Genomic DNA, 23,691 nt, shown 5'->3' with positions numbered 1-23,691 from the left:
TGTAAAAAAATAAAAAAAAATGTATAAGGCATGTTGCCTTGGGATGGCCATGTCGAGTTTTCCCTAAAGCTAGTCTGAATATTGCTAAATGGTCAGCTTTAACAATGAAAAGTTCCTAAAACATAAAAAAAAAATGGAGACACAAATTTCTTCAATGTTATTGTGGAAGGCAATGAGAATAGGTTTAAAAAAATAAGCTAATATAAGGAACTAAATAGGTGTTGCATAGCAATAATACTAATAATGAATATGTATTTAGTATATTTTTATTAATAATAATAGTAAATAATCATGAATGACAAGAATCAATTATCAATAATATTTATTTATAATAATTAGCATTAGTTGTTAGTGACTAATAACAGTTTTGGAAAATTAATAATTATTGTTATTGTTAGTATTATTAATACTATTGTGTTCTAAATGTATTTATCAATATTGCATATAATTAATTTTATTTAATTTTATATTTGTTCAATTTCATAAATTTGGTTATAATTTTAATTAAATATTATTAATATTTAACTATTAATAATCTTTTTATTTAAATGTTTTCAATTTAATATTATTTTAAAATACTAATAGTAGCAAATGAATTTTCTTTTAAATTCCCTGAAGTTTTAATTCTCACCACAGGGTGGCGTTGCAACTGTGTGTAGAGTGTAAGACACTTGAGGTTAGGTCTTATCTCTTTTTCACAGGGAAATAAAGAAATAGAGAAAAAAAATGCTGTGCCTTTTGATATGCTTGGAGCAGTGGTTCTCAACCTTTCTAATGCCGTGACCCTGCAATACAGTTCCTCATGTTGCGGTGGCCCCAAACCAAAAAATTATTTTGGTGGCTACTTAAAAACTGTAATTTTGCTATAGTTATGATTTGGAATGTAAATACCTGATACGCATTATGTATTCTCATTGCTACAAATCAAACATAATTTAAACATAGTGATTAATCACAAAAACAATATTTAATTATATGTTGAGAAATATTAATCCAGCAGGAGGCAACCTGAGCGCTGGGGCAGGAGGTAAATCCTTCCTGGGGAGGGGGTCTGCAGACACTGCCTTCTTCTTTCTGTCGTCTATCTCCAGCTCGATCTGAGGCTTCACTTTGCTGGGGTTACTTGGCTCCGTTATCCATTCCAGGAGTTATCTGGCCCAGGACTCATTCTTAACCCCTCTGGATCCAGTGCCCGGGTGCTCTCTCTGGGTCTCTGTTTCAGTCCGGTCTCCAGGCAACAGGGTAAATCCATCTCCCCTCATAGGGGGAAGGCTGCTGATAGGTAACTAATATTAGTACAATGTGCGGGCAGCAGGGTCCCTGTTCTTTCTGAGATCTTGCTGTAAAGTAGGTCGATTTCTCAGGGGCTAAAGCCATCGGAAATATGTATTTTACGATGGCTTTAGGCGACTCCAGTGTTTTGGTCGTTAGTCCCCTGCTGGGGTTGCGACCCACAGGTTGAGAACCGCTGTGAAGCAGGTATTCTGAAGGAATGTGGAAGGGGGAAGGGTGAGAGAAGGGTTTAGTTCTTTGCCTCCCCCAAAGGTAAAAAGCATCTGTTTTCAAAGTTAGGGGCACTGGGTCTCAAACATGGAACTCCTAACTCTACAGCCCCATGAGCGCTGGGCTTATGACAGCTAAGTGTTCTGCTGGTTTTGTACACCAGGGGAAGTCAGGGGCTGTGTTCTTTCCAGTCTGTGCAAAAGGCTTGGATTTCTTACTCCAATCCTCATCCGCCCCACCCTCATGGAAGCTAATAATAGAATGAGGGAAGTGAGGAGGGCGCTAGTCCCACACCCTGAGCTGAGTCCCGGTGCTGTGCTGTGCTGTGCTGTGCTGAGGGAAGTGGGAACAAGGCAGAGTCCCTGGAGGTTTGGCACTGTGGAAAGTGACTGGGCTGGGAGGAGTTCCTGTTGGATCCTAAAACCCCCTTTGTTCTGTGCAGAAAGGATCAGGGCCCCATACCGTATTGACCCGACCCACCCTTGGCTGGGGGAGGGGGAACCCACATGTGAGGGAAGGTCTCACCGATTTGATCTGATCTGATCTTGGAAAAAACAGCAGCTTGTTCCCTTTCTCTGCCAAGGATCGTTTCACATCTGAAAGCAGATGAGCAGACTGAAACTCCTTCTCTCTAAGTAAAACCCTATACTGTACTCAAAAACGCAAGACTGTCTCAGAAGAAAACCAAAGTTGTTGCCAAGTTGTTAACAAGTAAAATATATCAACCCAGTTATTAATTTTATGAAGTTTATTAGTAGGAAAGATACATCAGGACAGTTCAAAATCTCTTTCTTATTTTTAAGTCCTCTGACCATGTGTCTCCTAGCCTCCATTAACCTTTTCTCTCCCTCACCTGTCTCTCCAGCAATGTGTCCATCCAAGAAGGCCCTGAAAAGGCCTTCCCACTTTCTTTTATTCATGTTCAGGACATACACAGATGCAAAACCTGGTGCAACTGTGGTATTTGAAAAATGTTGATGGACAGGTCAGGCTACTCAGGAAGGGGAAGGGATAAGATCCCCTCAACACATTCTCTCTCCTATGTGCTTCAGTCAGTCTCATGTTACCATGTATCTTTAAGACATTTCCAACATGCTGTCTTATCAGTATTTTAAATTCAGCATATCTGAAGTAGAATACATTATCTTTCCCCCAAAACCAATCCATCTTCTAAACTTTTCTGTTAGTGTTGAGGGTACTGCCATACCTATTGTCAGATTCTCAACTTTCTTTTCTTCTCACCATCACTAACCACACACAATTGTCAAATCTTGTTGCTTCTATCACATGTATCTCCTTTCCTCTCATACAACTTACTACCTTAGTTTGGACCTTTATCCCTTCTTGCCTAGACTATTGCAAAAACCTCCAATTTATTCTGTCTGTCTCAAACTTCTCCTCCCTTCAATTTAACTTCCACAGTGTTAAGGGTAAATTTTAGGATTGAGACCAAATATATTTTTCAGTGGTCACCAGGGATTTAAATTCTAAATCCCAATGAAATACTCAAGTCAGAATGAAATTTCATGTTGGCTTATTTACAATAGAAGGAAGAAATTAAGAATGAAGGAGAGAGAGATAAAGGGAAGAAGATCTGCTCTGCCCTGGTCTGAGCCAGGGGGAGTTCAGAGGCCTCAGCCAAGGGACCTTCCTAGAAGATTAAATCTAGCTTGGCTTCCAGCCACGAGGCCTCCTCCAAGATGAGGGGCCTCATTGGAGGCTAGTGCCTCCAGAAAGAGCCAAGGAAAAGGGTAGTCAGCCTTAATACTCAGCATGTGGTCATCTAAGGGAAGCAGTCTGAGGTCCCCTGCTGGGGTCCCTCCAAGTCAAGTATCACTGCCAAAGTCCTTTCACAGGAAGTCATGTGAAATATAAAGACAGTTCTTTACATCACTTCCTGTGTCTCACATGTACCAATGGTGGCTTAAAGTTGGCTTTAGACAACCCAAGGGGTCAGTTAGTTGTTTCTGATTTGTCACTTGCTAGCCCATGTGGGTCATAGACCTTCCTCCCCCACATTTAATCCTTAAGTGGGGGGTGTATATATTTCTGGTTGCTAGACTTCTAAAGACTAAGCAGGGTGGAGTAAATCTAAAATTCAGAACAGTTAATGGCAAGTTTACCTAAAGTGTAATTCTGATTATGTGATCCTCCTACTCACCAAACTTCATTGGCTCTCTATCATTTCCAGGAGCAAATGTAAAGTTCTTTAACATTTAAATCTCATTATGGCATGTCTCCTTATTATCTTTCTAGTCTTAATATATTTCTTCCAGTCCATCCATTCTGATCTACTTATTATTTTGCACACAAGATACCTCCTCTTCAGTTTTCTTACCCTTGTGCTAGTTGTCCCTCTTTCCTAGAATAATTCTCTCCTCATCTCTGCCTCTTAGAATCTCTGAATTTTCTTCAAGACTCAAGCCATGTCATGTTTTATATTAATACTCATATTTTGTTTCATTGTTGATTTGTACTATAATTTCAGATAAGCTTTATCTCGATTTATGATTTATTTCTGATTGTTTTTTGGGATTTCAGCCTTATCCTTTGCTTCTCTCTGTCCTGGACAATCTGACAAAGTAAAGTAAAAAAGAATAAAGAAAAAAAGGGAAGTAGTGGAGAAGGGGAAGATAAGGAATTTATTTAGTGACTCCTCTAGAAATTTTAATAATAATTCCTTTACCTTTTTTATTAGTCCTGATTTTTGCCTTAATTTTTTCTTCTATAACTTTGCCTTCTGTTTTAGAATCAATACTGTGTATTGGTTCTAAGGTAGAAGAGCAGTAAGGTATAGGAAATGGGGATTAAGTGACTTGCCCAGGGTCACATAACTAGGTCTGAGGCCAAATTTAAACACAGGTCTTACTGTTTCTAGACTGGGTTTTCAATTCACTGAGCCACCTAGCTGTCCCCTGCCTATTTGTTTTGAAAATTTTAATTAATCAATTTAGAACATTATTCCTTGGTTACAAGAATAATATTCTTTCCCTCCCTTCCCTACCCCAACCCTTCCCATAGCTGACACACAAATTCCACTGGGTTTTACATGTGTCCTTGATCAGGAACCTATTTCCATGGTCTTGATGTTTTCACTAGAATGATCATTTAGAGTCTCTATCCCGAATCACATTCACCTTGACCCATGTAATCAAGTAGTTGTTTTTCTACTCCCACCGTTTTTCCTCTAAATGTGGATAGTGTTCTTTCTCATAGATTCCTCTGGGTTGTTCAGGATCACTGCATTGCCACTAATGGAGAAGTCCATTACATTCAATTGTACTGCAGTGTATCAGTCACTGTGTATAATGTTCTCCTTGTTCTGCTCCTCTCACTCTGCATCAATTTCTGGAGTTCATTCCAATTCACATAGAATTCCTTCAGCACAATAGTATTCCACCACCAAAATAGACCACAATTTGTTCAGCCATTCCCCAATTGAAGGGCATCCCCTCATTTTCCAATTTTTTGCCACCCCAAAGAGCACAGCTATGAATATTCTTCCTTATTATCTCTTTGGGGCATAAACACCACCACTGCCTAATTTTTTTAAAGCAAAGCACAACTATAGTCTATTTCATTTGAATTTGTGTGTGTGTATGTATATAATAAACATATATATATCTTTGTGTTTATATATGACTTAATAAGAATGTTTATATATATAATATACACACATATTTTGATAGCTTCATTTGAATTTTAATGTGTCAATATAATTTTTAATAATTGTTTTCTGCTGTTTTATAATTATATATACACATATATATATAATTATAATTCATGTCCTTTCCTTTCTTCCTGCTCTTCCCTCTTTCCAAGATGGCAGATAATATATTTGCTGTACATGTGTTATCATACAGTATATATTTCCATGTTTATCCTGTTGTAAAAGAAGACACATATTGCTTATATGTGAGGAAGAGATTATAACACCAGTGAGATTGGCAAACAAATGCAAGGAAATGGAATATTGCATGAATTGTCAATCAATGATAGAGAAGGAAAATTCCAAAAAGAATCTGAGGAGGAGACAGTTGGAAAGCCAGCAGCTGAAGAAAATTAATTCTGCCCTGGGAAACTGGGGAAGAAGGTTGATAGACAGGCTTGTTCTGGATTCCTGACTATTCACTGACTCAGTATTGAAAAGAGTGGAGCTTAGCTCTGAAGAACCTTTTCATTTCATCAATGATATCCCCTCTTAGACAATTAGTTTCCCCATATTGAACTTCATAGGAGGTTAGGGAGACCTGATATTCCCTCTTTCCTTCTTCCACCTCCCTAAATTCCCATATTCAAGAATAAACCCCCTTTTCAGAAAAGAGCTATAGTCTGAGATTAGTCTTTTGAAACCGCTAATAACTTAAAATCTGAGGAGAGCAGTTAGGGTCAACTGGGAGAGGAACAAGAAGTGATGTGGGTGGGAAGGAGTGTAGATCTTGGCCTTTCCTCTATCTTATTTCCTGGTGCTATTGCTCCAACTCATATCTATTACCATAAATATCTTAAAGGGAGCATCTATTACATATACTAGAGAAAAATTCATGGAGGAAATAAAGTGAAGAATGGTCTGATTCAATCATCATTAATATTAGGCCAGTTTTTTCTATGTTGGCTGAGAGTCTTTTTTGTCATCTATCCTTTGGGGTGTACTAAATCCTTGCATTGCTGATAACAGTCAAGTCATTCAGAGTCAATCATCATACTTTATTGCTGTTATTTTGAATATTTTCCTGGTTCTACTCACTTAACTTTGCATCACTTCATATGTCTTTCCACTCTTTTGTGCTCATCTTATATGTCATTTATTATGGCACATAGAATCCAATTATAATCATATACTATAACTTGTTCCCCATAACCTTTCAATTTACATTTCTTTACCATCACAAAAAGAATATATCAACATACATTTCTCTTAGAACATTATCTCCATAAAAACAGAAATTGTCTTTGTTCCATTCTCTTTTCTTGCCTCCATTCTTTCCCCCATATTATATTCATTTCATGTATTACTCTCAGGTTGGTTTAGGATTTCTTTAATGTAGAGAATTTCCAGTGAAGAAACTCAGTCTTCTGCTACACAGTGGTATATATAACTGCTCTGAAATTTATAATTATAAAGAATTGTGTACAGTCATTAAATAACTTGTTTGGGTTTATTGATAGTTGCTGTGTCAGAGATATTAACCTTAAGCCCAGGTCAACCTAACTCCAAGATCAATTCTTATCTACTTAAGATCTTGCTTCCTCTACCACCCTCCCCAACCAACCACCCCATAATCTTCCTAATGGAAAGCTTTAATCGTATTTTTTTGCTGAATTAAAACTCTCAGTTGTCCCTTTTGACTACCAAATAAATTACAAAATTCTTAATCTGGATTTCAAAGTTCTTTGTGTTCTTGCTTCAACTTTTAAAACTTACCTTCTATTGCTAACCTAACAGTACCATATCATGCTGCTGACAAGATAAATGATTTTCTGTTTCTTGGCTATATTCTTTGCTTTCTTATCCTCCTGACTTTTTTATGCCTTTCTTAGCAGTTGGAATGATGACACTAACTCCTTCCTTGCCTATAAGAATCTGATTCATTCTTTAAAACCTGCTTCAAATGATGCTCTTTTCATGAAACTTTTATCAATCTCCCCCAGCCCCCACGAGGTAAATCCTTCTTTGATGACTCATATTGTACCTCATTTATATGCTTGTTTCCCACCCAGATTGCAAGTTCTTTAATAGCAGGAATAATGCTTTATTTTTCTTTATATCCCATATAATATCTAGGTATAGAGTTCTTGGTACATAGCAGACATTATCATATTTGTCAAATAAATGAGTAAATACATTTACTCCTCCACCCCAGTTGGCTATGTTGTTTCTAAGTACTCTTCTTTATAGAATATCAAATAGAGGAATATCTCAATATTTAAACTGATGATGATAATTTTTCATTCTTCTTTGATTGTTTGGTGGTAAACTAAAATGAAAGAGAGGTGCATGGTGGCCATGAGTAGACTCACAGTACATTGCAAAGTTGCATAAAGGATGACACCCAAGAGATATTTTACCAGGAATAAAAGATTGGTTTGTTAGTTGGTTGGTTGGTTACATTGAGACCAAGGGATAAAAAATGTCCTCCAATGGTTTAGCTGCTGTGTCAGAAGATCTAGAGGAACCATGAAAACTGATACCACACTGGGCAAACCAGCCTACTGTGAAGGATTTGTGATAAGACTTGGACAAAAGTCTACAGAATGGGAAAGCTGGTATGACTTGTGATCTATACTTCTAGAAAGAGGGCCCTTATCAGTAAGATCATAGATTTAAATAGCAATTAAAAAATTGTTTATCCCCTCCCAGCATTTTAAATTAGTTTTATTTTGAAAGTTACTTTCCATACTTAAAGAGATATATGTAGTTGTGTTTCAAGATTGTGTGTAGTTTGCTTTCCCTGGAAATGTAATAGAGAAATAGCTTTTAAGTTTCTTTCAACCAAATCATAGAATTGGAAAACCTGAAAGAGAGGTAGGTCAGACACCAGGTGTTTGCCTTAGTTATTGTTTGATATGATTGAGACATGTTTCTCATGAGAATAGTCTGAGGAAGAATTGGAAATGTATTGTGAGTTAAATCATTTTAGTTATCTGAGAAGTTGAAGCAAGGGAAGAAATCATTTTTTAGAAAAACTGCTTTATGTAGCATCTGAGGCAGAAAATAAACTTATAGACTGTGCTATTCCCCAAGCATTAGATAATTTTGAAATGGTTCAAGAATTGCTCTTGATATTTTAGCTGTTATATGAAAATTTAATCTGCTGAGATTTCAGATGTAGAACCTGATTTTATAGGGAATGCTTAATAAAATATAGGTGACTTTGAGAATAAACCGAGTTTTCTAATAATTTATTAGGGAAATAATTAATATAGATCAAAATTTCATATATATAATTTTTAAGTGTTGATCATCGATATTTTGCCACACTGTTTTATCTGCTATTTGAGTTTTACTAATTTAGCAACTAAATATAGTTATAGTTTATTTTTTGGAGGGAGTCTAAGTTCTTGTGGATTGTGTACTATCAAATATTTGTAGAGCAACAGATTAATTTTAAAAGGGATTTTTTGTGTTTGTAAAAGCTGAATATGTATAAATATATAATAAATTAGATAATTGAATATACTCTTTTTTTTAGGTTTAAAATATTTTTCCAGGTTTCCATGATACATTTTCTTTCCCTTCCCATTTCCCTCTTCCCTCCCTAAGCCAACAGGCAATTCCACTAGGTTATACAAATGTTATAACTTGATACCTGTTTCCATATTATTCATTTTTGCAATAGAGCAATCATTTGAAACCAAACCCCCAAATCATGTATTCATATAAACAAGTGATAAGTCATATATTTTTCTTCTGTGTTTCTACTCCCAAGTTCTTTCTCTTCAGGTTGATAGCATTCTTTCTCATAAGTCCCTCCAGATTATCCTGGATCATTGTATTGCTACTAGTAGCAAAGTCTATTACATTGAATTGTTCTACAATGTTTTACTTTCTGTGTACAATGTTCTCTTGGTTCTGCTCATTTCACTCCATATGAATTTACTGAGGTTCTCCAAGTTTATATAGAAATCCTCTAGAACTGAATCTACTCTTAAATTACTTTCATTCATTCATTTAAAATATTATGCTTATGCAGTGATCCTGAACAACTCAGAGGGATTTACAAGAAAGAACACTATTCACATTCAGAGGAAAAACTGTGGGAGTAGAAACACAGAAGAAAAACAACTGCTTGATTACATGTGTGGAGGGGAATGTGATTGATGATGGAGACTCTAAATGATCATCCTAGTGCAGACATCAACAACTAGAAATAGGTTCTGATCACGGACACATGTAATACCTAGTGGAATTGTGCGTCGGCTATGGGAAGGGGTGAGGGGAGGGGAGGGAAGGAAAGAATATGATTCTTGTAACCAAGGAATAATGTTCTAAATTGACTAAATAAAATTTAAAAAAATATTCTGCCTACAACATGTAAAGAACTATTATAGGCATTATGGGAATACAAAATCCAAAGCGCCCCTCCCCCCACCACAAAAAAACAAAAACAAACATGTTTGTAGTTCCTACCCTTGGTAAATTTATATTGGAGCACAAAAAAATAATAAAACAATAGGTACAGACACTACTGTCCTATTTCTATGCTTTATCATGGTGTGGTGGTGACCTTGAGTTCTCAAAGACTATGTTAATAAAGTATCTTTTATCAAGCTAGAAAATTGGTGGATCAGAAGTTCAGTGATGAACTTTCTACAGTACTTGATAGCTATTTGTAACCACAGAACTTCTGTCATTCTCGAACTTCCATTTCTGAAGACTTAATCTGGACTGATGTAGAATTAAGGGAGTAGGACCAGGACAACCATACATACAATAACAACAGTTCTGTAAAAAACAAACAACTTTAAAACTTGTAAGAACTCTGAGCAATACAGTGACCAAGCATGATTCTAGAGGACCAATTTTGAAGCATACTATCTACTTCCTGACAGCTGATGTTTTAGAGTGTAGAAAGAAACATATTTTTTAGACATTAGCAATATGAGAATTTGTTTTTTGTGCACATTTGTTATAAATGCTTTGTTTTTCTTTTTAATGCTGGAATGGGAAGAAGAGAAAATTGATTTTTGTTAAATTGAAAAACACAATGTAATTTTAAAAAAGATTTTATATGAAGCACCAAAAATAATTGTTGAACTCTAGAATAGTACATAGTAGCATCTGAATTGTTTTTGTTCCTCACTCTTTGTTGGTCTACAAAATGGAATTTTGGAATTCAGTAGATTTGGATATGAATTCCAGTGTTGTCATTTAATAGCTGTATAACTGTGAGCAAGTTATTTAATTTCTCTGAATCTCAATATCTTCATATGCAAACTGGGGATAATACCTAACATGGTAATTTTGAGGAAAATGCTTTGTGAACCTGAAAACATTAAAGTGAACTCTTCTTTCGTTTAGGTGTTCCCTACATTATTTTCCTGAGTTAGATAAAGAATGTGACTATTAGGGGTATATAGTTATACAAGCTAGTAAATGCCTCAATTTGGAAAATAGTTTGAAGAATGGAATCTAGCATCAGATATAATGGAGATTCAAAGTCCTACTAGTGTTGTTTTGGTGTCAATATGAAATTATTTGGTGTCTTCTATGAAATGATGGTATTGAGTTAAGAATCCAGATTCCATTGTAAAGGGCCCCCATAATTCATTTAGGTGTACCAGTCCAAGTTTTGTATTATATCTCTCATGTGAGCACTTTTTAGATTTTGTTTTATTTTAGGATTCATCAACATTCATTTATTAAGAACTTATTCTCTGTTAAGCACTCTGCTAAGCAATGGAGTTATAAAAACAAAAGTAAAGCAGCAACTACCCCTAGAAGCTTGCATTTTCTTGGTGGAAATAACCATGTACATATACACTAAGGCTCCATATCTGTGGGAATATATTCCAAGACTTAACTGTGGATCACTGAAACCACAGATACAAGTGAACATCTGTTGACCCCATATATATCTGAAACCACAGAAAGTCAAATAAGGGACTCTGATGTATATATAACATAGATGCAAAATAGACATAAGGTAATTTTTTGGGAGGGAGAATTAGTAACTAGGGGATTAGGAAAGGCCTCATTTTGAGGAATACTCAGGATTAATTCTAGGAGATACACATGAGGAGGAAATTCATTCTCAGGATTGGATTCAGCAAGAATGGAAATTGTGTTGTGTGAGGTATACAGCAAGAAGACCACTTTGTCTGGAAAATGGAATGCCTAAAGGGAAAGCAGTGTGTAAGAAGATTGAAAAGATAAGTTGGTCCTGGGTTGTGAAGAAATTTGAATACCAGAAAGAGGAGTTTATATTTGATCCTAGAGTTGCTATAGCCAGTAGAGTTTACCATGTAGGTGATTGAGAGGGTCAGATCTGCCCTTTATAGAAGTCACTTTGACAGCTGTGTGAAAGATGACTTGTGGGGAGAGTCTTGAAACCAGGGGGTTCATGAGTCACCCAGATAAAGGTGACAAAGATCTGAAATAGGTTGTTAGCTCTGTGATTGGAGAGAAGGGGACATATTTGAGAGATGTGGAAGTAGAAAAAGCAAGATTTGACAAATGACTATTCATACTAAGTGAGAGAGTAAGGGGTTGAGGATAATATTGAAGTTGGAAATCAGGCTGAATGGAAGGATAGTGATGCCATGAACAATATTTGAAAGGTTTGTGAGAGCTGTGTTTGTGAGAGGAGAATGACATCTGACCTCTTAACCTGGGGCAATTTGGAGCATTCTAGTAATTACCTTGCTTCACTTCACTTTCAGGACTACTCCCCATAACTCTTTATCTACTGCTTATAAAGGCAAATTTGAGAACACTGTTACTGAAATAGATATAGGCTAAATGGAAAAGATGGAAGAATCAAAGAATTCCAGAGGGTGCAAAAGGGACCTCTAAGAGGCTCTCCCATCCAACCTCCTACTTAAATAAGAATATCCACAATATCATACCTGACAAGTGACTATATATCCTTTGCTTGCAAAACTGCAGTAAAAAGGAACATGATCCTTCACAAGGCACTCCTTTGGTAGCTCTAATTATTAAAAAGTTTTTCTTGCTTTCGTGCCTGAATTTGCCTCTTTGTAGATTATCTATTGTTCCTAGCTCTGCCCTGTGGGAATGAGTAGAGTAAGTTTAGTCCGTTTGTGTGATAGCACTTCAGACATTTGAAGACATCCTACTGTCTTCTCTTCTTCAGGGTAAATGTCTCCAAATCCTTCAGTTGATCCTAATATGGCGTGAACTCAGGTCTTGCTACCATTCTGACTGCCTTTATTTGGAGACTCTACATCTTTTTAATGTTCTGCCTAAAATGCGGTTCTCAGAATTGAGCACAATTCATCAGCTGTGGTCTAAGAGGAGAAAGTACTGACATTCTAAGTATGATTACCTCAATGATCATTGGATCATAGGATTATGATGTCATTGCTGGAAAGGTCTTCAGAGACCATATGATCCAACACCGTTATTTTACAGTTGTGGAAGCTCAGGGAGATTGTGTCCTAAATCACTCATCTATTAAAGGCAGGATTTTTATGCAGATCCTCTAACTCCAGAACTAGAGTTTTTCTACTTTGTGATGCAATGCCTTTCTTAATGAAGTTCTATGGTGTATTTGCTTTTCTGTTTGCTACATCACATGATAGACTCTTTTGTGTTTTTGTTAAATCCAGATAGTTTTCTCATACTATATAATCTAGCCATGCCTTGGCCACTTTGTATGTTCAAAGTAAATTTTTTTTTGAGTCCAATTGAAACCACATATAAGTGATTCTGCTAGGAACAGGACATGTTTGGAATTATACCACAAATACTCTGTAAGTCATTCTTTGCTTTGGCTTAGCATACTATGTGCAAAGAGTGGCATTTCCTTATATAGTTATAGCTCTTTCTTTTCAGTAGACTGTGGGGAAAGGAACATTAAATTTATAGCCAGAAGGCCTGAGTTTCAATTCTAGCTCCATCATTTGGCTATGATTTTTAAAATTTACTTCTGTGAACCTAAATGTTTTTGATTATAAAGATAATAATTGTACTATTGCCATATATGAGTGTTGTGAGAAAAGCGTTTTAGAAATTCTAAAATATAATTATAAATTCAAGGTAATAATACTATGAAATGATCAAATTCAGTGAATAAATAATGTTTTCTTCCAGTCCATCAAAGGTATTGATAAGTCCATGGTTATTTCATTCTGACTCAGAGCTACAATATGCATGGAGCTTCTATTTTGCCATATGAGCAACTGCGACATGTACCTCTCATTTGTAACTTCCTTTCTGTTTGTGTTAGAGTTGATAACTTTAATGTAAGCATAATAAAAATGTACTTTGTGCCTTTTTGTGGAACTTATTCCTTGTACTCAATTAACTTATATATGTTTCACTGTGTGAAACTTGTAATTGTATGTTTTGACTATAAAAGGCACTTTTTAGAGAAAAGTTGATTTTCTTCTTTTAAAGCTGAGGAGTGATGTGAAATTGAATTATTGCTTGGTTCTACCAGTTCTTGCTGAGTATTTGAGGAAAGCTATTTTGAAGTTTATGTTTTCTAAATCTGACTAAGAATGGTCACTTCTTCATCTCGTTATTTTGTTATAAAGATTCATTCTGTAAATATAAAAATATACAATATATACCCGCATGTATTCATATGTGCAAGCAGATAAGCATGTTTTACATTTATGTTAGGAATTATACTTCTTGTACTTGTAAAAAGGATAATGCACATGTACAATGAAACTTGAATGACTCCTTGCCAACATATCCTTCTATTATAAATTTTTTTTTAAAAAATATATTTTATTTGATCATTTCCAAGCATTATTCGTTAAAGACATAGATCATTTTCTTTTCCTCCCCCCCCCTCACCCCCCATAGCCGACGCGTAAGTCCACTGGGCATTAGATGTTTTCTTGATTTGAACCCATTGCTTTGTTGATAGTATTTGCATTAGAGTGTTCATTTAGAGTCTATCCTCTGTCATGTCCCCTCAACCTCTGTATTCAGGCAGTTGCTTTTTTCTCGGTGTTTCCACTCCCATAGTTTATCCTTTGCTTATGAATGGTGTTTTTTTCTCCTGGGTCCCTGCAAGTTGTTCAGGGACATTACACCACCACCAATGGAGAAGTCCATTACGTTCGATGATACCACAGTGTGTTTGTCTCTGTGTACAATGTTCTCCTGGTTCTGCTCCTCTCGCTCTGCATCACTTCCTGGAGGTTGTTCCAGTCTCCATGGAACTTCTCCACTTTATTATTCCTTTTAGCACAACAGTACTCCATCACCAACATATACCACAGTTTGTTCAGCCATTCCCCAATTGATGGGCATCCCCTCATTTTCCAGTTTTGGGCCACCACAAAGAGCGCAGCTATGAATATTTTTGTACAAGTCTTTGTGTCCATTATCTCTTTGGGGTACAGACCCAGCAGTGCTATGGCTGGGTCAAAGGGTAGATATTCTTTTAGCACCCTTTGGGCATAGTTCCAAATTGCCCTCCAGAATGGTTGGATCAGTTCACAGCTCCACCAGCAATGAATTAATGTCCCTATTTTGCCACATCCCCTCCAGCATTCATTACTTTCCTTTGCTGTTATGTTAGCCAATCTGCTAGGTGTGAGGTGATACCTCAGAGTTGTTTTGATTTGCATCTCTCTGATTATAAGAGATGTAGAACACTTCTTCATGTGCTTGTTAATAGTTTTGATTTCTTTATCTGAGAACTGCCTATCCATTTCCCTTGCCCATTTATCAATTGGAGAATGGCTTGATTTTTTGTACAATTGATTTAGTTCTTTATAAATATGAGTAATTAAACCTTTGTCAGAGGTTTCTATGAAGATTTTTTCCCAATTTGTTGTTTCCCTTCTGATTTTAGTTATATTGGTTTTGTTTGTACAAAAGCTTTTTAGTTTGATGTAGTCAAAATTATTTATTTTACATTTTGTGATTCTTTCTATATCTTGCTTGGTTTTAAAGCCTTTCCCCTCCCAAAGGTCTGACATGTATACTATTCTGTGTTTACCCAATTTACTTATGGTTTCCTTCTTTATGTTTAAGTCACTCACCCATTTTGAATTTATCTTGGTGTAGGGTGTGAGGTGTTGATCTATTCCTAGTCTCTCCCACACTGTCTTCCAATTTTCCCAGCAGTTTTTATCGAATAGTGGATTTTTGTCCCAAAAGCTGGGATCTTTGGGTTTATCGTATACTGTCTTGCTGAGGTCGCTTTCCCCCAGTCTATTCCACTGATCTTCCTTTCTGTTTCTTAGCCAGTACCAAATTGTTTTGATGACTGCTGCTTTGTAATATAGTTTTAGGTCAGGGACTGCAAGGCCCCCATCATATGTGTTTTTTTTTCATTATTTCCCTGGATATCCTTGATCTTTTGTTCTTCCAAATGAACTTTGTTATGGTTTTTTCTAAATCAGTGAAGAAGTATTTTGGTAGTTCAATGGGTATGGCACTAAATAGATAAATAAGTTTGGGTAGGATGGTCATTTTTATTATATTGGCTCGTCCTATCCATGAGCAGTTAATGTTTTTCCATTTGTTCAAGTCTAGTTTTAGTTGTGTGGCGAGTGTTTTGTAGTTGTGTTCATATAGTTCCTGTGTTTGTCTTGGGAGGTAGATTCCTAGGTATTTTATTTTGTCTAAGGTGATTTTGAATGGGATTTCTCTTTCTAGTTCTTGCTGCTGAGCTGTGTTGGAGATATATAGAAAAGCTGATGATTTATGTGGGTTTATTTTGTATCCTGCAACTTTGCTAAAGTTGTTGATTATCTATTATAAATTTTAAAAGAAACCACTGAAGTGAAAAGGAGCTAGGAGAAAAAATATTTAAAATCTAGTGTATCTTTATGCATAAGTTCATATTTTGGTGGCTGGAGTGATTCTTCAGATTAAAGTTATGATTGTAAATAAACATTTATCATCTTAATTAGATTGCTTTGTGTTATATAGCTGAAATTTCCAATAATTGATACTTTATGTAGATTTCAATCTCAAGATCAAGACTTGATAATTCAATTCAAGAAGCATTTATTAGGAACAACTAGGTGGCTCAGTACATTGAGTACTATTACAGATATGAAGTCCTGGGTTCAAATGTGTCCTTAGATACTTCCTAGCTGATTTTCCACCTTGGTACGGTATTTTATTCCAAGACAGAAGGTAAAGTGTTTTTTTAAGGACTTACTGAGCAGCTACTACTGATAATTATGAACAGTGAAAATTTTCCACAGAGAGCTGAAGTATAGAGAAGTAATCTGGATATTCATGTAATTGTAATCTGAATATTCATGGTTCAGAAATTCGAAGCCTACTAGGTAGTGTGACAAGGAAATCACTTTAAAAGACTGATATATATTAATTTAAGGTCGCCAAGGAATTCAGCTATGTAATTCCTAAATGAAAACTCAAGTCAGCAGTCAATCTTTTATGGAGTTTTAATTACAAACAGGAGGAAGAAAGGTATGAGAGAGAGAGAGAGAGAGAGAGAGAGAGAGAGAGAGAGAGAGAGAGAGAGAGAGAGAGAGAGAAAGGGGAGAGAAGGGAATAGGGCTTAAATACCCCCTCTGTTTAGGCTGGGCCAAAAGGCCCAAGCCCTTAGATAGCTGAGGCAAAGAAAAGAGATCAGTCCCTATCACTCACGTGACTAAAATGGAGAAACAGTCTCAGGGGCCTCTACCTCCAGCCTCCTTCAGAGCAAGCTTCTCAGAGCACAACCTCTCAGAGCAAAACCTCTCGAACCCCCTCTGTCCTCAGACCCTGCTATCTTTTAGGAAACCATCTAAGTTCCCTCCCCTCAGTTCTCACATCTACCAATCACTGTCGATGTCTCCCCTGTGCCAATGGTGGCTCTCGCTTAACCCAGGACCACCCAGAGGTCTGTTTCCTTTGCACATGTCTGTTGTAGGTCATATTCTCAAATAATTAAATCTCTATTGTATCAATTCTAAAATCAATCATGACTCAAAGAACTTCCTGTTCTATGCATAAGCATAGGTCAAAGCCCTTTCCATTTTTTAGCAAAAGGTTTCTGTCCTAAAGTAGTCTTAGGTAGGGAGGAGAAGGACCCTCCCATGCCTAGGGTTTTCACATTCCAATAGAGTTCTTAATATCAGTAGGAAATTTTTCAAGTATGAAATTTCCCAATGGGGAAATTCCAACATTCATAAGTCTAAGAAATTTTAAGGTTTACAGTAGTAAGGTACTGGGTTGGCAAAGAAGAGGAGTTTAATAGTTGCTTCTTTATCTTTTCTTGCATCACAAGTCAGTTTGTGTTTTAATATAGTGTGTTTTAATATATACTATTCACCAAGGAAGAGGTTTCATAGGAATAAAAATAGGGTATTTTGTAAGGAATTCATTTTTCTGTTAGTAAACAATAGCTGTGGTAAATTAATTTATAGCCTTTTGGACCAGCAAATTATATGATAGAGTCCCTTGTTATTTACAAACTGATTCACATTGGGCTAAATATCAATATAGAAACTAATTTAGAAATACATATAGGGTGGTATGGGGGCACTTGAAGATCATATTTGTCTTAGATTTGTTAGAATGTTATTTAATATTGCGTTTGGGTTCTAGAATGAAAAAACAATAGTTGTTAAATATATATAGCCAATTATATGTTATTATGACTTATAATAAAAGTACAGTTAAGCACTGAAGTAGTACAAAGTAAAATTACTGTTTAAAATTATGAGTGGAAGTAGTAAAGATTCCATTTATTTTGTTATGGGTAATGTAGCTAATGATATTAGAATTCCAGTGATCCTAACTACTACAAAAGGGTAAGTCAAAATGCACTAGCTTTACTTTTTTTTAGTAATGCTCAAAGTAAATCAGGTAAGAATTCGCAACATTGTAGAGTAGAATGAGAGGTTCAGGGCTATTGAAAGTGAAAGGGTCATACTGTCTGACATTGAGGATTGTAAGAGACCTATCATTTGGAGCATCTAAAACCTATTATTAAATGAAATACTCAGGGATTTCTTCAGAAAAATTCTTGCTTTTAGTGAATTGCCCCTGTATGTATTTATTGGATAAATTGTGATTGACATTTGAACCTTGCATTTTTTTTTTGAAAAAAAGAATTGACCTGAAAAGTTCATGAGGAATATAAGGTAGGCAAAATCTTGGGTCTTCCTTTTCCTTCCTTATCTTTTATTATTTTCTTTCATGTACTTTATTCTTCAGCAAAATTTTATTTTTACTTTCTGACCATTGGTCATAGCATATTCTTCCTCATCTATGAATGTTTTTTCTCACAGTATTCCCAAAGTCTGTAATATCCTTCCTCTTCATTCTTTTATATTGAGTTCCTTTCTAAACGTTAAAGTCGAATGCAAATGCTACCACCTCCATGATTCCCTCTTGTCCTTCCCCATGGACCTCACCTAGGACTTGTTTTATACTACACTAAAGAACTTTTGTAATAATGTATTTTTATTATATTTTTCTGCTGGAAAGATATAATACAAGCTTTCTGTGAGCTCTATGAGAGCAGGGACTGGTTTTTATCTAAGCTTTGCATTACCCCATCATTCCTAGAACAGTCCCAGGATTTGAGATGGCCATTTATAACTGGTTGATGAATGAATAACAATGAGCTGACAAAAAGGTTAGCTGCTTCCTAAGTTTAGTCATTTGTCCCAGAATGTAGGTCTTCAAAGTCTGAAAAATTCCTTTCTCAGGGGTGTTGTTCAGAAGGTTCCTGTTCAGGTATTGATTGGATTAGATGACCTCTGAGATCCTTTCTAATTTGGACACTGTGATGTGGCAGGGCCTATCTCGTTTCCATTATGATATACTCCAGCTGGAACTGAATCATGGAATAACATTTGCAGAAAGTGGTTTAATAATCCAAATGGATTACTTGACATTTTATGAGTTGAATAATCTTGGTAGGCTTTAAAAATGAATTTTTAAATGCATTTTTGATGAATTTTTATTCATCAAAATAATTGTAATTTCTTATTTATATATATATTTATAAAAATAAAATAATTGTATCATTGACAAAGAACTTGATTTAAATAGAACTGAAGAGTCACCCACCTATACTCCTATTACTTTTCCACTTTAAAAACTAAATGGGGTTGAAAGGAATTAAAAGGATTTTAGGAACTGCTTATGGATTTTGACTTGATGTGACTAATCACATTTTGTAAAATCCTTACTTCATTTAGAAATCCTATCCAAAATACTAACAGGCATTCAGTCTGGATTGGCATTAATGAAGAAGCACTTAAAATCATAAAATGATGTGTGGAAGATTGAAAATTAAAATTATTCACTTTTGAGGGTAATTTCACTTAAGTGCTCATCTTGCTTATCATTTTGGAATCCATTTATTTTTATTTTTTCTCTTCAGTCAGTCAACAAGCATTTAATGAACACCTACTGTGTACTTTACTAGGTGAAATGGAGAAGAGAAGCAGCGTGTAAGGATAATGAACTTGTCAGGTAAATGAGAGAACACCAGGCATTCATGAAACAATAAGTGAAAAAGACAACATTATGTGTAACAATTATTACATACTGACACAAAAGACTAAATTATGTGGAGCTGAGAATTAGAAAATGGAACAGTTTGATATGAATTGTGCTATTGCAAAGCTCTCTTCAAAATTATCTTCAATAAAAACTAAATCCTAAGGTTTCAGTTGTTCTTCAGTCACAAATGGTGATAGTTTAGGATAGTAATCTGTAAATAGAAATCACCTAATGTTCCAATGGTTTCTTTTGTATAAAACTAGCATTAACTTTATAATAAAAAATAACATTCCCCCCAATTTTGGAATACTAATTAAAGATATTTATTTTCAAAAGGACCTGGTTTCTTTTTTATTTTCTCTGAACAATTTGAAATACGTTTCAAGAACTGTGGTATTTTAGAGCTGTGTAGAAACTTGGAGATTATTGAAACCAATTCCCAAAATAGTTGAAAAAGCATATGTACAAAGAGGTCATGGGACCTATCCAAGGTCATACCGGTCCTTTGGCTCCCAAACTTGTGCTTTTATTTCAGTTTATGTAAATGCTTTGAAATGTTTTAAATTTAGTAAGCTTGGATTATTATCACTGTTATAAAAAAATCACTACCACAGTTAATAGTGTAGTGAAAATAGTTATTTTAAGCTTAGTGAGAAAACCTTTGAATATGCGTGTTATTTTTGTAGTTCATAGTTTCATTAGAATAATATCCCTTCACAAATAGCTTGTAAGAATATTCTTTTCATTTCAGACATTTTGACTTTGAATCAATGATCCTTGATAAAGTTTGTATACCAAATAATAGTTGACTTGAGAATTCCCATATATTACATTTAATGAAGGAGGAGAGCTTCTTTCAATTTGTAAATTATTAAAAGACATATAATCATATTTACAGTGAGTCAACAAGCATTTATTATTAACCAGCCAATCAATTGACATGAATTTATTAAGCCTCTACAATGTGCCAGGCACTATGCTATTAACTAGAAAATAAAAAGACAAGAATGAAATGAGAGCTTGCTGGGACAGCTTGTGCAAAGGCACTGAGACTGGAGCTAGAATATTGGGTATGAACAACAGCAAGAAAGCCAGCTTGACCAGAACTTAGTTGAGTGTAAAGAAAGGATTAATGGAGAATAAGCTTGAAATAAGTCACTTGGACTTATCACTGGCAAACCACTTCACTAGATCTGACCCTCTTCTACAAACTAAAGTTAATAATATTTCATTACCTACTTCATTATTACATATAATATATAACTTGTCAACTTGGTACTATTTTCATATTATGTATGGCAAATCTCTTTCAGTTTTAAAACATTTACCCGTGATGGAGAGTGCTGAAGTGGAAGATGTGCTGAATTTATATTCAAAGTATCTGTGTTCATATTTGTCCTTTTTTGCATATGTGACACAGGGCAAGTTACTTCCCTTCTATTGGTCTCTGTTTTCTCATCTGTAAAATGAGCCCCTAGGTAAAAATTGACAGGTTTTGAGAGACTGACCAGAAACCTGTGTCTCCTTTTACCTTTAATACAGATGAGTTTATTTATCTTGAAGGAATGCTGTGCCTTAGTGGTTTCTTTCTACTATTACTAACATAAAATTGAAATATAACCATTTTCAGTAGACAGCTGGGTGACGTAGTGGATAGAGGGAGAACTGGACTTGGAGTCAAGAAGACCTGAGTTCAAATGCTACTTTAGACAATAGATATATGACTATGAACAAGTCACTTAATATCTCTCAACCTCAGTTTCTTCATCTATAAAATGAGGATAAACTTAGTGCCTGCTTCACAAGGTTGTTGTGAGGATCAGTGAGAAACCATGTAAAGTGCTTTGAAAACCTTAAAGGATTTTTCCTAATTATCATAATCATCATTATCCTAACAACAAGAAGAAAAAGGTACCTTAAAAAGTAAGTTACTTACACATTTCAGAACTGATTTAACTCCTTTAATATATGTAGTCTTGTAATCCATTTTTTAACCAGGTGATTCCTCTTTTTGACATAGGATGTGCCTTTAAAAACTATGTTATGTGAAAGATAATATATAGTATTTTGGATGGAAATTTTAATGGGACAGCATTTATTTAAATTTTTTTCAGAATTAAAATTCAGTTTCTTTACTATTGATATTAGTGGTTCTCCTAATAGCCTATGCATCGGAATGATGCTTTAGAAAAAGTAAACCCCACCACAAGTATATCACATAGTTTCTTTTAGTAATATCTTTCCCATTTGTAGCTTTATAGTTGCCCAACTAAAACATTATCATTATTATTATTATCACCATCACTGTGACATTACCTATTATTATTGCAAGCATTCTATATAATACATTCCAAGAAATCAGTAGTTACACTAAATCTTGTCTAAATTTATGAATAGAAAAAGCCCACAAATGATTTGCCCTCGTTATGAAAAACCCTATTTATATATAATCAAATCTTCTAAAATTCCTCATAGACCATACATGTGCTGTCATACTGAAGAACATATTGTTTTCACTTTTTCCAGCTATGCACAAAATGCTCAGTGGTGTGCACAGTGAAACATGGAGTTAATGAATATGCTCTTGGACTTGACTGATTACAGAGTTTGGGTTTATCTCTAATCACATTGGGTTATGAATTACTCTCTCTTGATTAGTCATTTTTGTCAAGCTTAAACAAAGATTAATTTAATGGCCATTAGATTATGCAGAAACTGAATTTTAATTTTGACTTTGTGTTAATTATGTTCTTTCATTAGAATTTTTTAAGTCAGAAATATGTCTTGGAGTATATATCCTTTGACAATGTATGTGTACATATATGTATATACACTCTGTTCTTCTCCTCAGCATTATTGTATTTTTAAGGGACTAAGCTTATTTAATTCTCCAGTCAAGGGTTATTTCTAGGTTAGTTTTCCAAAGAACGTTTTTAGTGAATACCATTGGTTTTTCTTATCCATTGACCTTTTTGAAGATTTTGTATTCTCCATTTTCCTGCTTGATTATTTAAGGATTCACTGAGTAGTGTGCTTGAAGACAGTTCTTTCTCCTAGCCACTGGCAGGAAAACACATCTGTCTGGCTGAATGAGGCTTCTTTGATCTTCACAGAGCTTTATCTAAAAGCAGATTAAAAGAGGCTGTCAGGCATTTTTCCAACAAAATTGAAAATGCTTCCCAAGATTTCAGGTCAGGTGAGGTTTCTTTCTCTGAATTAAGACATAGGGAAGTATCTATGTGGAGCATTTAAAACATAATAATAATTTGTTTCTTTAAAGATTTACCAATAGTCAAAATAGGATAGGAGGAATTTTTTTTTATAAATCACAGCTTGATAAGAAATCTTTTCATTAACACTGATGGTCAACATCCACTCCCTAGTTTTAGAAAGAATTTGGGACAGAGAGGCTTAAGACTTCTGTACTGTTTGAGGAAAGCTGGCTGACAGCCACTTTTTCTATCTTGTTGGTGCCAGAGTTCAGAAGAGGTTAGATTTCATGTATAAAACACAAAAACAAGGTTTTCATCCATTTTTCAAAATTCTAGTACCTATTTCAACAAGCAAGTAGATTGTTAAATGCCTTTTTGTTTGAATTTTAATAATAAACTAAGCAGATGTATCTAAAACAGATTCAGCTTACTATCGTCTTCATACTGCTTCCCAATTAAGACTATTTAAAGACCTCATTAAGGGGTTCTGTTCTAGTAAAGCAATTTTAAATCTGTATCTAATCAGACTGAACTTAATTTTTGAATTACTAGTAATTTTCAGTTTTTTAAAAATGTCAGGCTTCAAAATATCTGATGAATTGTCGATTTGCAAAATAGAAAATGATGGGTTTGAAAAATATGATTTCAGTTGCTCATTTAAGAGTAGAATTTTGTAGGGGAGGTATTCATGGGGACTAATATATATTTTTAAAAAAAGTGAGATCTGAGCATTTGAGGCATGAAGGAACTTGGGCATTAAAATAAAAAGTGGGTAGTGGGTCTGTGCAGCTCACTCTGATGCCAAAAATAAAATTTTCAGATCCCTGGAGAAATTGCCTGGGGAAATCA

At 35.1% G+C, this 23,691-nt stretch overlaps 1 protein-coding gene and 1 long non-coding RNA gene across 4 annotated transcripts in view; one reads left to right on the top strand and one right to left on the bottom strand.

Moving 5' to 3' along the window:
- Positions 1-12,502, bottom strand: part of LOC103104308 (uncharacterized) — a 59,581-nt gene extending 47,079 nt beyond the window's left edge. For 2 of the 3 annotated variants that reach the window (XR_008913338.1, XR_008913337.1), the window contains exons 1-3: positions 12,073-12,502; positions 2,029-2,099; positions 1,009-1,275 (exon numbers count right to left, since the gene is read on the bottom strand). This is a non-coding gene — a long non-coding RNA (uncharacterized LOC103104308). The remainder of the gene's footprint in view (positions 1-1,008; positions 1,276-2,028; positions 2,100-12,072) is intronic. The other variant, XR_469905.2, reaches the window with a different exon arrangement.
- SDK1 (sidekick cell adhesion molecule 1) overlaps positions 1-23,691 on the top strand; it is a 1,320,044-nt gene that overhangs the window by 267,849 nt on the left and 1,028,504 nt on the right.

This window comes from Monodelphis domestica, chromosome 7 (genome assembly GCF_027887165.1).
Source record: "Monodelphis domestica isolate mMonDom1 chromosome 7, mMonDom1.pri, whole genome shotgun sequence".
NCBI lineage: Eukaryota > Metazoa > Chordata > Mammalia > Didelphimorphia > Didelphidae > Monodelphis > Monodelphis domestica.
This window is presented reverse-complemented; position numbering and strand designations above follow the sequence as displayed.